The 11,837-nt window shown below is 31.7% G+C and overlaps 1 long non-coding RNA gene across 1 annotated transcript; it reads left to right on the forward strand.

Annotated features, from left to right (window-relative positions):
* The first annotated feature begins 829 nt into the window (after positions 1-829).
* On the forward strand, positions 830-4,779 carry LOC133568926 (uncharacterized). The gene is made up of 2 exons (XR_009809693.1): positions 830-958; positions 4,582-4,779. It is a non-coding gene; the product is annotated as an uncharacterized LOC133568926 (long non-coding RNA).
* Positions 4,780-11,837: the final 7,058 nt, after the last annotated feature.

Genomic DNA, 11,837 nt, shown 5'->3' on the forward strand with positions numbered 1-11,837 from the left:
ATAAAAAAACTAACTTGTGTCTTTGCAAACCTTACAAAAGATCATGTTTCTAGTACAACTAACAAAAAAACATATCTCTAGGCATTATTAGCACTTTTGCATGTGTTGTTTAGAAGTTATGTTTGAATACATTTTTATTGCTTTTTTCGCATTATCTCAGGATTCTAAGACTATTATAGTCATATTGAGTAAAAAACTACTTTTTGCATTTGCAAGATTTAAAAAAGCATATGTTTCGAGTAAAACTCCCAAAGATGCATTATTTCAGGCATTATTAGCCATTTTTCATGTGTGGTGTAGGAGTTATGTTTAAATAACTGTGTGTTACAGTATACAGTCATATTGAGTAAAACCTCATTTTTGTATTTGCAAACCATTGAAAAACAACTGTATCTAGTAAAACTCACATGTATTCAATATCACAGGCATTTTTAGACATTTTGCACGTTTGGATTAGGAATTATGTTTGAATACATTGTTATTGCTTTTTTCGCATTATCTCAGGATTCTAAGTACATTACTGTCAAATTGACTAACAAATCAAATTTTTTTTTTGCAAACCTTACCAAATGTTTTTTTTCTGGAAAACTCTCGAAGATGCATTTCTTCAGGCATTATTAGACATTTTGTATTTGTATTTTTGGAGTTATGTTTCAAAAACTGTCATTTTGAGTGTGACCAATATGAGGCCAGTAAAATTTAATATTTGTATTTGTGATTCTTTCCAAAATACCTTATTCTGCTAAAACTCACATAAATTCAATATTAAAGGCTTTTTAAGACAAATTTCATATTTGGTTTTGGAGTTATGATTATAAACCTTTCATATTTGGATGCCCAGAAGAGACTGCGAGGATCTCGGGTTCTCTTGGTTGGTTTAGGAGGTCTGGGTGCTGAAGTGGCCAAAAACCTAATCCTGGCTGGGGTGAAAGGACTCACTATGTTGGATCACGAAAAGGTACGCACATTCACAATAACCAACATGTCTTTGAAATGGTACTACATTTGTGTTATTAACTATTTTTGTGTAAGGTAATGCACAATTTAAGATTGTTTATTGTCATATGCACAGTTAAACAGACAGTTTGCTGTACAATGAAAATCTTACTTTGCAAGTCCACCCTTCAACAAGTCACACAGTACTTAGCTAAAAATAAAAATGTATATACAAGGCACAGTTAGTGACATAACATTATTGCACATTCTGATTGACAGGCAACAGTATAAATATGGAAGTGACCTTAGGTCACAGCAGCAGTTAAAGTGTCTTTAGTGATCAAAGGTGAAAAGTATCTACAGTGATGGTTCACAGTTCGGGGGTGGTCAAGGTAGCTGTCTTTTGTTCAAAAAGACAAAGTAAAAATGGGGTAGGGGGGAGCTAGCATTCACAGATGTGGGTAGAAACTGTTTGTCAGTCTCGTTGTCCTGGATTTCAGGCTCCTGTATCGTCTGCATGATGGTAGGAGACTGAAGAGACTGGGCTGGGGGTGTGTACTGTCCTTTATGATGTTGTGTGCTCTCCTGGTGGCCCTGGTAGAGTACATGTCCTGTAGTAAGGGGAAGGCTGCTCCTAAAATGTACTGAGCAGTTTTAATCACTCGCTGGAGTGCCTTCCGGTCCTTAGCAGTGCAGTTTCTAGTTTCAACAACATGTTGTTGCAATGTATTTTAATGCAGTGGTGTCCAAAGTGTGGCCCGCGGGCCATTTGCTGCCCTGAGGCCCAAAGGCCAAGGCCTTTTTTAACGGCATGCGGCACATTCGAAAAATACTTTTGAAAAAAACATTTTAAAAAATGGAATAAAAGAGCATACGGGTGAAAAGTAACTACAAAAAGTTTCTATGTTGATTTTAATAACACAAAGCTGCCATGCAGACTGTTGTTTTGAGCTGTCATTGCACAAAAAAATAATGAATCAAAATCAATGTTGTTATGAATTAATGAGTTACTCAAAGCTCAAATTATTTCACATCGAACATGGGTGTGTCTGTGTGTGTGTGTTTACCATATAAATACCAATGTTTTCTTTGACAATAAAGACATAACAAATTATAAAAACTTAAAATAAAGAAAAAGATCAAAAGTTGATCTAGAAACTAAGCTTTGAAAATACAACAAAATGATGCATGACTTATTTTCATCACTTTTACGAGTGGGGCCCTTTTGGATCCCCAAAAAATTTCAGTGGGATATTTGTAAACTATCATTGCTCAAAAATAGTAATGAATTAATGTTGTTGTAAATTATTTATCTACTTATGACTCCAATTACTTCACAACAAATATTCCACTTCAAAACAAATTGGGAGGGGATATTGCACATTTTGTGTTTTTGTCATATTTCTGAGTTTATTTTATTTTGAAAACAAATACACTTACAATATGATACATCATAATTTCATATCATTTTTCTTTACAAGTGTCCGAAAAGGAGTAGGAAGAAAAGTTTATTTGGTCCTACTCCTTTCCCACTTCAGAGCACTTACCAACACATATGTTCACTTACTGTCTTCTTTGTGTAACACAATTTATATGCAGGGGTGTCCAAAGTGCGGCCCGGGGGCCATTAGAGGCCCGCAACTAATCGTTTACCGGACCGCCACCCATTCTGAAAAAATTGCAAAATTGATAGTATTGCAAAAATAAATAAATAAACATTTAAAAAAAGTGGAATGAGGTGAAATCTAATGATAAAAAGTGGCAAAGTTGACACACAGCTGCCATGCAGGCAGTTTTTTTGTTCCTTTTGTCTTTATTTTCTTTTTTTTCCATTGCTCAAAAAAAAAAGACAACAAAATCTATGTAATAATGAATTATTACTTAAAAATTATCACTTGAAAATGGTTTATGTGGAAAAAATATTGCATATGTTGTGTGGTTGCCATATAAAAACATCAACGTTTTGACAAAAGAGCATAAAACAAACAAAATAATAGTTCAAACTTAAGAGATATATCGGAAGTTGATCTTGAAATTTAAGTGTTAAAAGTAGAAGAAAATTAATAAAAATTTATCACTTTATGAGTGGGGAACCTTTCGGATCTAAAATATATTTAGTAGGATTTTATTTAACTTTTCACTGTGATTACTCAAAAATATTAAATAATTAAAATCAATGGTGTCCTGCATTATTGATATTTGAGGGCTTTAATTGCTAAATAAAGGAACTCTCCTGAAGGAATCAATAAAGTACTATCTATCTATCTAAATACTTCATATTTCAGTTTGACTATAAAAACAAAGTTGTCTTTTACAGAAAAGGCATAAAACATTATTTGTTTTACTTTATATCAACCTCAAGTTGATATAGAGATTTACTGTAAGTATTAAATAAAAAAAAATAATAATAATTTGACTTATTTTTAACATTTTAGTGACTGAGACCCTCTATGCTCCCCAGGAGCCCTAGGGATAAAAAAAAAAAAAAAAAAAAAAAAAAAAAAAATCCATATATTTTGTTATGGTTTGAAAATTAAAAATGGCCCCCGCATGCTTAAATTTTTTCGTGTGCGACCCTCTGTGGAAAAAGTTTGGACACCCCTGTTGTAATGGATCATTAAATCAGTCATGATTAACATACTAAGATGAAGAATATATTGAATATATCGTCTAGGTGTTTTTTTAAATCCTCTTTCCTTGTAATTTGTAAACACTTTTACTCCGAACAGCCATTTAAACTGGATCATATCAGTACAAAGTTTGACCTCTTTGCTCAATCAATTCTTTAATTTAATTCCACATACGGATATGCTGAATGTTTCAGTGTTATATACCTACATACATACATACATGCATACAAATGTTTTAAGGTAAGTAATTTTTTTGTTATTAGTTGTTACACATTCATGGGTAGAAGATTATATGTTGCTTTGTGAATACAATTTAGCTATTTGTAAATGCACCAAATCATAGAATTTTTATATTTTTGATTCAATATATACATGACTTGTATGTTTTCTATAGCCAACAGTATGTATTATTCTAACTCATCTTTTTTGTAACGCGCAAAGTGCACTTTTGTAGTTATTTCCCCATATGTCTGCACAATAAGAAATATGGTAGCAATGAGTAAAAATGGTATAAAACTTAAATAAACAAAAAAACACTTTATAGTCCTGAAGTTCATCTAGAGATTTAAGCGTTTAGTAAAAAATAATAATAATGCATGACTTTTTTTATTTTTTTATTATAACTGAGACACTTTCGTGTCCCTTGGACCAAACTTGAGGGGAGCCCTAAAGTTTAAGAAAAAATGAATGTTTTTTTTTTTGTTTTGTTTTTTTTTTAAATATCAAAATGGCCTTTCGTATGCTTTGATTTAAGTGTGTGCGGCCCTCACTGAAAATAGTTTGGACACCCCTGATCTAAAGATTCCAGGAACTTTAATGTCATATCAGCACCATCCATTTACATTCCACCATATATTTTATTTTGATAATGCATATTTTCATTGTTTTGGTCAATTAAATCATGTTTTACTACCGTGGATCTCCCTGCAAATTCACAATGTCCACAAAGGCGACTATCTCTAGTGTTGTGCGAAATTCTGTAGCCCTGAAATATTTTTTGTTTCCCCTACCGCAGGAGCGCGCATTGGGGGCGGAGCTCTGTGCCTTGTTCAGACAGCGGCAACACTTCTGTGTTTTTAGCAATATCCATCCATCCATTTCCTACCGCTTGTCCCTTTTGGGGTCGCTGGAGCCTATCGATGTGAATGATTATAAATATTATGTATCCCTACTAACTTTTTTTCTCATTAATAAAATTAATACAAATTCTTAAGTTTTGTACAATGCCAAGTCAATACATGATTTTAGCACATAGCGTGAGGAAGTAATTATTACTATTATTATTATTTCCTTTTATTTTTTTAATATATATATTATTTTAATATACCCGTGAAGGCAGACACGCTAAATGAATTGCACTCCTAATTATGCTTGCATAAGAGACACAGTCCTCTGCTCACAAGCTTATTAGTACATTAGCTTTGTGTGTGCTATCAAGTGTCGACATTTAATTACCCGCAAACCTTTCTGGCCCCACTATGGACTGGCCTCTCGCTATTATGTTAGATCCACTATGGACTGGACTCTCACTATTATGTTGTATCCACTATGGACTGGACTCTCACTATTATGTTAGATCAACTATGGACTGGACTCTCACTATTATGTTAGATCCATTATGAACTGGACTCTCACTATTATGTTAGATCCACTATGGACTGGACTCTCACTATTATGTTAAATCCACTATGGACTGGACTCACACTATTATGTTAGATCCACCATGGACTGGAATCTCCTTATTGTGTTAGATCAACTATGGACTGGACTCTCACTATTATGTTAGATCCACTATGGACTGGACTCTCGCTGTTATGTTGGATCCACTATGCACTGGACTCTCACCATTATGTTAGATCCACTATGGACCGGACTCTCACTATTATGTTAGATCCACTATGGACTGGACTCTCACACTATTATGTTAGATCAACTATGGACTGGACTCTCACTATTATGTTAGATCCACTATGCACTGGACTCTCACACTATTATGTTAGATCAACTATGGACCGGACTCTCACTATTATGTTAGATCCACTATGGACTGGACTCTCACACTATTATGTTAGATCAACTATGGACTGGACTCTCACACTATTATGTTAGATCAACTATGGACTGGACTCTCACTATTATGTTAGATCCACTATGCACTGGACTCTCACACTATTATGTTAGATCAACTATGGACCGGACTCTCACTATTATGTTAGATCCACTATGGACTGGACTCTCACACTATTATGTTAGATCCACTATGGACTGGACTCTCACACTATTATGTTAGATCAACTATGGACCGGACTCTCACTATTATGTTAGATCCACTATGGACTGGACTCTCACACTATTATGTTAGATCAACTATGGACTGGACTCTCACTCTACCACGGCGTGGCGCAGTGGTAGAGTGGCCGTGCGCAACCCGAGGGTCACTGGTTCAAATCCCACCTAGAACCAACCCCGTCACGTCCGTTGTGTCCTGAGCAAGACACTTCACCCTTGCTCCTGATGGTTGCTGGTTGGCGCCTTGCATGGCAGCTCCCTCCATCAGTGTGTGAATGTGTGTGTGAATGGGTAAATGTGGAAGTAGTGTCAAAGCGCTTTGAGTACCTTGAAGGTAGAAAAGCGCTATACAAGTACAACCCATTATTATTATTATATTTAGGATGACAGTTACACAGTTAAATTGAATAAAAAAACTAACTTGTGTCTTTGCAAACCTTACAAAAGATCATGTTTCTAGTACAACTAACAAAAAAACATATCTCTAGGCATTATTAGCCATTTTGCATGTGTTGTTTAGAAGTTATGTTTGAATACATTTTTATTGCTTTTTTTGCATTATCTCAGGATTCTAAGACTATTATAGTCATATTGAGTAAAAAAAACAACTTTTTGCATTTGCAAGATTTAAAAAAGCATATGTTTCGAGTAAAACTCCCAAAGATGCATTATTTCAGGCATTATTAGCCATTTTTCATGTGTGGTGTAGGAGTTATGTTTAAATAACTGTCATATTGAGTGTTACAGTATACAGTCATATTGAGTAAAACCTCATTTTTGTATTTGCAAACCATTGAAAAACAACTGTATCTAGTAAAACTCACATGTATTCAATATCACAGGCATTTTTAGACATTTTGCACGTTTGGATTAGGAAATATGTTTGAATACATTTTTATTGCTTTTTTCGCATTATCTCAGGATTCTAAGTACATTACTGTCAAATTGAGTAACAAATCAAATTTTGTTTTTGCAAACCTTACCAAATGTTTTTTTTCTGGAAAACTCTCGAAGATACTTTTCTTCGGGCATTATTAGACATTTTGCATGTGTATTTTTGGAGTTATGTTTCAAAAACTGTCATTTTGAGTGTGACCAATATGAGGCCAGTAAAATCTAATATTTGTATTTGTGATTCTTTACAAAATACCTGATTCTGCTAAAACTCACATAAATTCAATATTAGAGTTTTTTTAAGACAAATTTCATATTTGGTTTTGGAGTTATGATTATAAACCTTTCATATTTAGTATGACAGTTACACTGTTATATTGGATAAAAAAACTAACTTGTGTCTTTGCAAACCTTACAAAAGATCATTTTTCTAGTACAACTAACAAAAAAACACATCGCTAGGCATTATTAGCCATTGTGCATGTGTTGTTTAGAAGTTATGTTTGAATACATTTTTATTGTTTTTTTCGCATTATCTCAGGATTCTAAGAACATTAGTGTCATACTGAGTAAAAAACTACTTTTTGCATTTGCAAGATTTAAAAAAGCATATGTTTCGAGTAAAACTCCCAAAGATGCATTATTTCAGGCATTATTAGCCATTTTTCAAGTGTGGTGTAGGAGTTATGTTTGAATAACTGTCATATTGAGTGTTACAGTATACAGTCATATTGAGTAAAACCTCATTTTTGTATTTGCAAACCATTGAAAAACAACTGTATCTAGTAAAACTCACATGTATTCAATATCACAGTCATTTTTAGACATTTTGCACGTTTGGATTAGGAATTATGTTTGAATACATTTTTATTGCTTTTTTCGCATTATCTCAGGATTCTAAGTACATTACTGTCAAATTGAGTAACAAATCAAATTTTGTTTTTGCAAACCTTACCAAATGTTTTTTTTCTGGAAAACTCTCGAAGATGCATTTCTTCAGGCATTATTAGACATTTTGCATGTGTATTTTTGGAGTTATGTTTCAAAAACTGTCATTTTGAGTGTGACCAATATGAGGCCAGTAAAATCTAATATTTGTATTTGTGATTCTTTCCAAAATACCTTATTCTGCTAAAACTCACATAAATTCAATATTAAAGGCTTTTTAAGACAAATTTCATATTTGGTTTTGGAGTTATGATTATAAACCTTTCATATTTAGGATGACAGTTACACTGTTAAATTGAATAAAAAAACTAACTTGTGTCTTTGCAAACCTTACAAAAGATCATGTTTCTAGTACGACTAACAAAAAAACATATCTCTAGGCATTATTAGCCATTTTGCATGTGTTGTTTAGAAGTTATGTTTGAATACATTTTTATTGCTTTTTTCGCATTATCTCAGGATTCTAAGACTATTATAGTCATATTGAGTAAAAAACTACTTTTTGCATTTGCAAGATTTAAAAAAGCAGATGTTTCGAGTAAAACTCCCAAAGATGCATTATTTCAGGCATTATTAGCCATTTTTCATGTGTGGTGTAGGAGTTATGTTTGAATAACTGTCATATTGAGTGTTACAGTATACAGTCATATTGTGTAAAACCTCATTTTTGTATTTGCAAACCACTGAAAAATAACTGTATCTAGTAAAACTCACATGTATTCAATATCACAGGCATTTTTAGACATTTTGCACGTTTGGATTAGGAATTATGTTTGAATACATTTTTATTGCTTTTTTCGCATTATCTCAGGATTCTAAGTACATTACTGTCAAATTGACTAACAAATCAAATTTTTTTTTTGCAAACCTTACCAAATGTTTTTTTTCTGGAAAACTCTCGAAGATGCATTTCTTCAGGCATTATTAGACATTTTGCATGTGTATTTTTGGAGTTATGTTTCAAAAACTGTCATTTTGAGTGTGACCAATATGAGGCCAGTAAAATCTAATATTTGTATTTGTGATTCTTTCCAAAATACCTTATTCTGCTAAAACTCACAAAAATTCAATATTAAAGGCTTTTTAAGACAAATTTCATATTCTGTTTTGGAGTTATGATTATAAACCTTTCATTTTTAGGATGACAGTTACACTGTTAAATTGAATAAAAAAACTAACTTGTGTCTTTGCAAACCTTACAAAAGATCATTTTTCTAGTAAAACTAACACAAATACATATCTCTAGGCATTATTAGCCATTTTGCATGTGTTGTTTAGAAGTTATGTTTGAATACATTTTTATTGCTTTTTTCGCATTATCTCAGGATTCTAAGACTATTATAGTCATATTGAGTAAAAAACAACTTTTTGCATTTGCAAGATTTAAAAAAGCATATGTTTCGAGTAAAACTCCCAAAGATGCATTATTTCAGGCATTATTAGCCATTTTTCATGTGTGGTGTAGGAGTTATGTTTAAATAACTGTGTGTTACAGTATACAGTCATATTGAGTAAAACCTATTTTTTGTATTTGCAAACCATTGAAAAACAACTGTATCTAGTAAAACTCACATGTATTCAATATCACAGGCATTTTTAGACATTTTGCACGTTTGGATTAGGAATTATGTTTGAATACATTTTTATTGTTTTTCGCATTATCTCAGGATTCTAAGTACATTACTGTCAAATTGAGTAACAAATCAAATTATTTTTTTGCAAACCTTACCAGATAATTTTTTTTTTTTCTGGAGAACTCTCGAAGATGCATTTCTTCAGGCATTATTAGACATTTTGCATGTGTATTTTTGGAGTTATGTTTCAAAAACTGTCATTTTGAGTGTGACCAATATGAGGCCAGTAAAATCTAATATTTGTATTTGTGATTCTTTCCAAAATACCTGATTCTGCTAAAACTCACATGAATTCAATATTAAAGGCTTTTTAAGACAAATTTCATATTTGGTTTTGGAGTTATGATTATAAACCTTTCATATTTAGGATGACAGTTACACTGTTAAATTGAATAAAAAAACTAACTTGTGTCTTTGCAAACCTTACAAAAGATCATTTTTCTAGTACAACTAACCAAAATACATATCTCTAGGCATTATTAGCCATTTTGCATGTGTTGTTTAGAAGTTATGTTTGAATAAATTTTAATTGCTTTTTTCGCATTATCTCAGGATTCTAAGACTATTATAGTCAAATTGAGTAAAAAACTTCTTTTTGCATTTGCAAGATTTAAAAAAGCATATGTTTCGAGTAAAACTCCCAAAGATGCATTCTTTCAGGCATTATTAGCCATTTTTCATGTGTGGTGTAGGAGTTATGTTTAAATAACTGTCATATTGAGTGTTACAGTATACAGTCATATTGAGTAAAACCTAATTTTTGTATTTGCAAACCATTGAAAAACAACTGTATCTAGTAAAACTCACATGTATTCAATATCACAGATATTTTTAGACAGTTTGCACGTTTGGATTGGGAATTATGTTTGAATACATTTTTATTGCTTTTTTCGCATTATCTCAGGATTCTAAGTACATTACTGTCAAATTGAGTAACAAATCAAATTTTGTTTTTGCAAACCTTACCAGATGTTTTTTTTTTTTTCAGGAAAACTCTCGAAGATGCATTTCTTCAGGCATTATTAGACATTTTGCATGTGTATTTTTGGAGTTATGTTTCAAAAACAGTCATTTTAAGTGTGACCAATATGAGGCCAGTAAAATTTAATATTTGTATTTGTGATTCTTTCCAAAATACCTGATTCTGCTAAAACTTACATAAATTCAATATTAAAGGATTTTTAAGACAAATGTCATATTTGGTTTTGGAGTTATGATTATAAACCTTTCATATTTAGTATGACAGTTACACTGTTATATTGAAAAAAAACAACAACTAACTTGTGTCTTTGCAAACTTTACAAAAAATCATTTTTCTAGTACAACCAACCAAAATACATATCTCTAGGCATTATTAGCCATTTTGCATTTGTTGTTTACAAGTTATGTTTGAATACCTTTTTATTGCTTTTTTCACATTATCTCAGGATTCTAAGACTATTATAGTCATATTGAGTAAAAAACTTCTTTTTGCATTTGCAAGATTTAAAAAAGCATATGTTTCAAGTAAAACTCCCAAAGATGCATTATTTCAGGCATTATTAGCTATTTTTCATGTGTGGTGTAGGAGTTATGTTTAAATAACTGTCATATTGAGTGTTACAGTATACAGTCATTTTGAGTAAAACTTCAAAAACTGTCATTTTGAGTGTGACCAATATGAGGCCAGTAAAATGTAATATTTGTATTTGTGATTCTTTCCAAAATACCTTATTCTGCTAAAACTTACATTAATTCAATATTAAAGGCTTTTTAAGACAGATTTCATATTTGGTTTTGGAGTTATGATTATAAACCTTTCATATTTAGTATGACAGTTACACTGTTATATTGAATAAAAAAACTAACTTGTGTCTTTGCAAACCTTACAAAAGATCATTTTTCTAGTACAGCTAACAAAAAAACATATCTCTAGGCATTATTAGCCATTTTGCATGTGTTGTTTAGAAGTTATGTTTGAATACATTTTTATTGCTTTTTTCGCATTATCTCAGGATTCTAAGACTATTATAGTCATATTGAGTAAAAAAACTACTTTTTGCATTTGCAAGATTTAAAAAAGCATATGTTTCGAGTAAAACTCCCAAAGAAGCATTATTTCAGGCATTATTAGCCATTTTTCATTTGTGGTGTAGGAGTTATGTTTAAATAACTGTCATATTGAGTGTTACAGTATACAGTTATATTGAGTAAAACCTCATTTTTGTATTTGCAAACCATTGAAAAACAACTGTATCTAGTAAAACTCACATGTATTCAATATCACAGGCATTTTTAGACATTTTGCACGTTTGGATTAGGAATTATGTTTGAATAAATTTTTATTGCTTTTTTCGCATTATCTCAGGATTCTAAGTACATTACTGTCAAATTGAGTAACAAATCAAATTTTGTTTTTGCAAACCTTACCATATGTTTTTTTTTTTCAGGAAAACTCTCGAAGATGCATTTCTTCAGGCATTATTAGACATTTTGCATGTGTATTTTTGGAGTTATGTTTCAAAAA

Source organism: Nerophis ophidion, linkage group LG14 (genome assembly GCF_033978795.1).
Source record: "Nerophis ophidion isolate RoL-2023_Sa linkage group LG14, RoL_Noph_v1.0, whole genome shotgun sequence".
Lineage (NCBI taxonomy): Eukaryota > Metazoa > Chordata > Actinopteri > Syngnathiformes > Syngnathidae > Nerophis > Nerophis ophidion.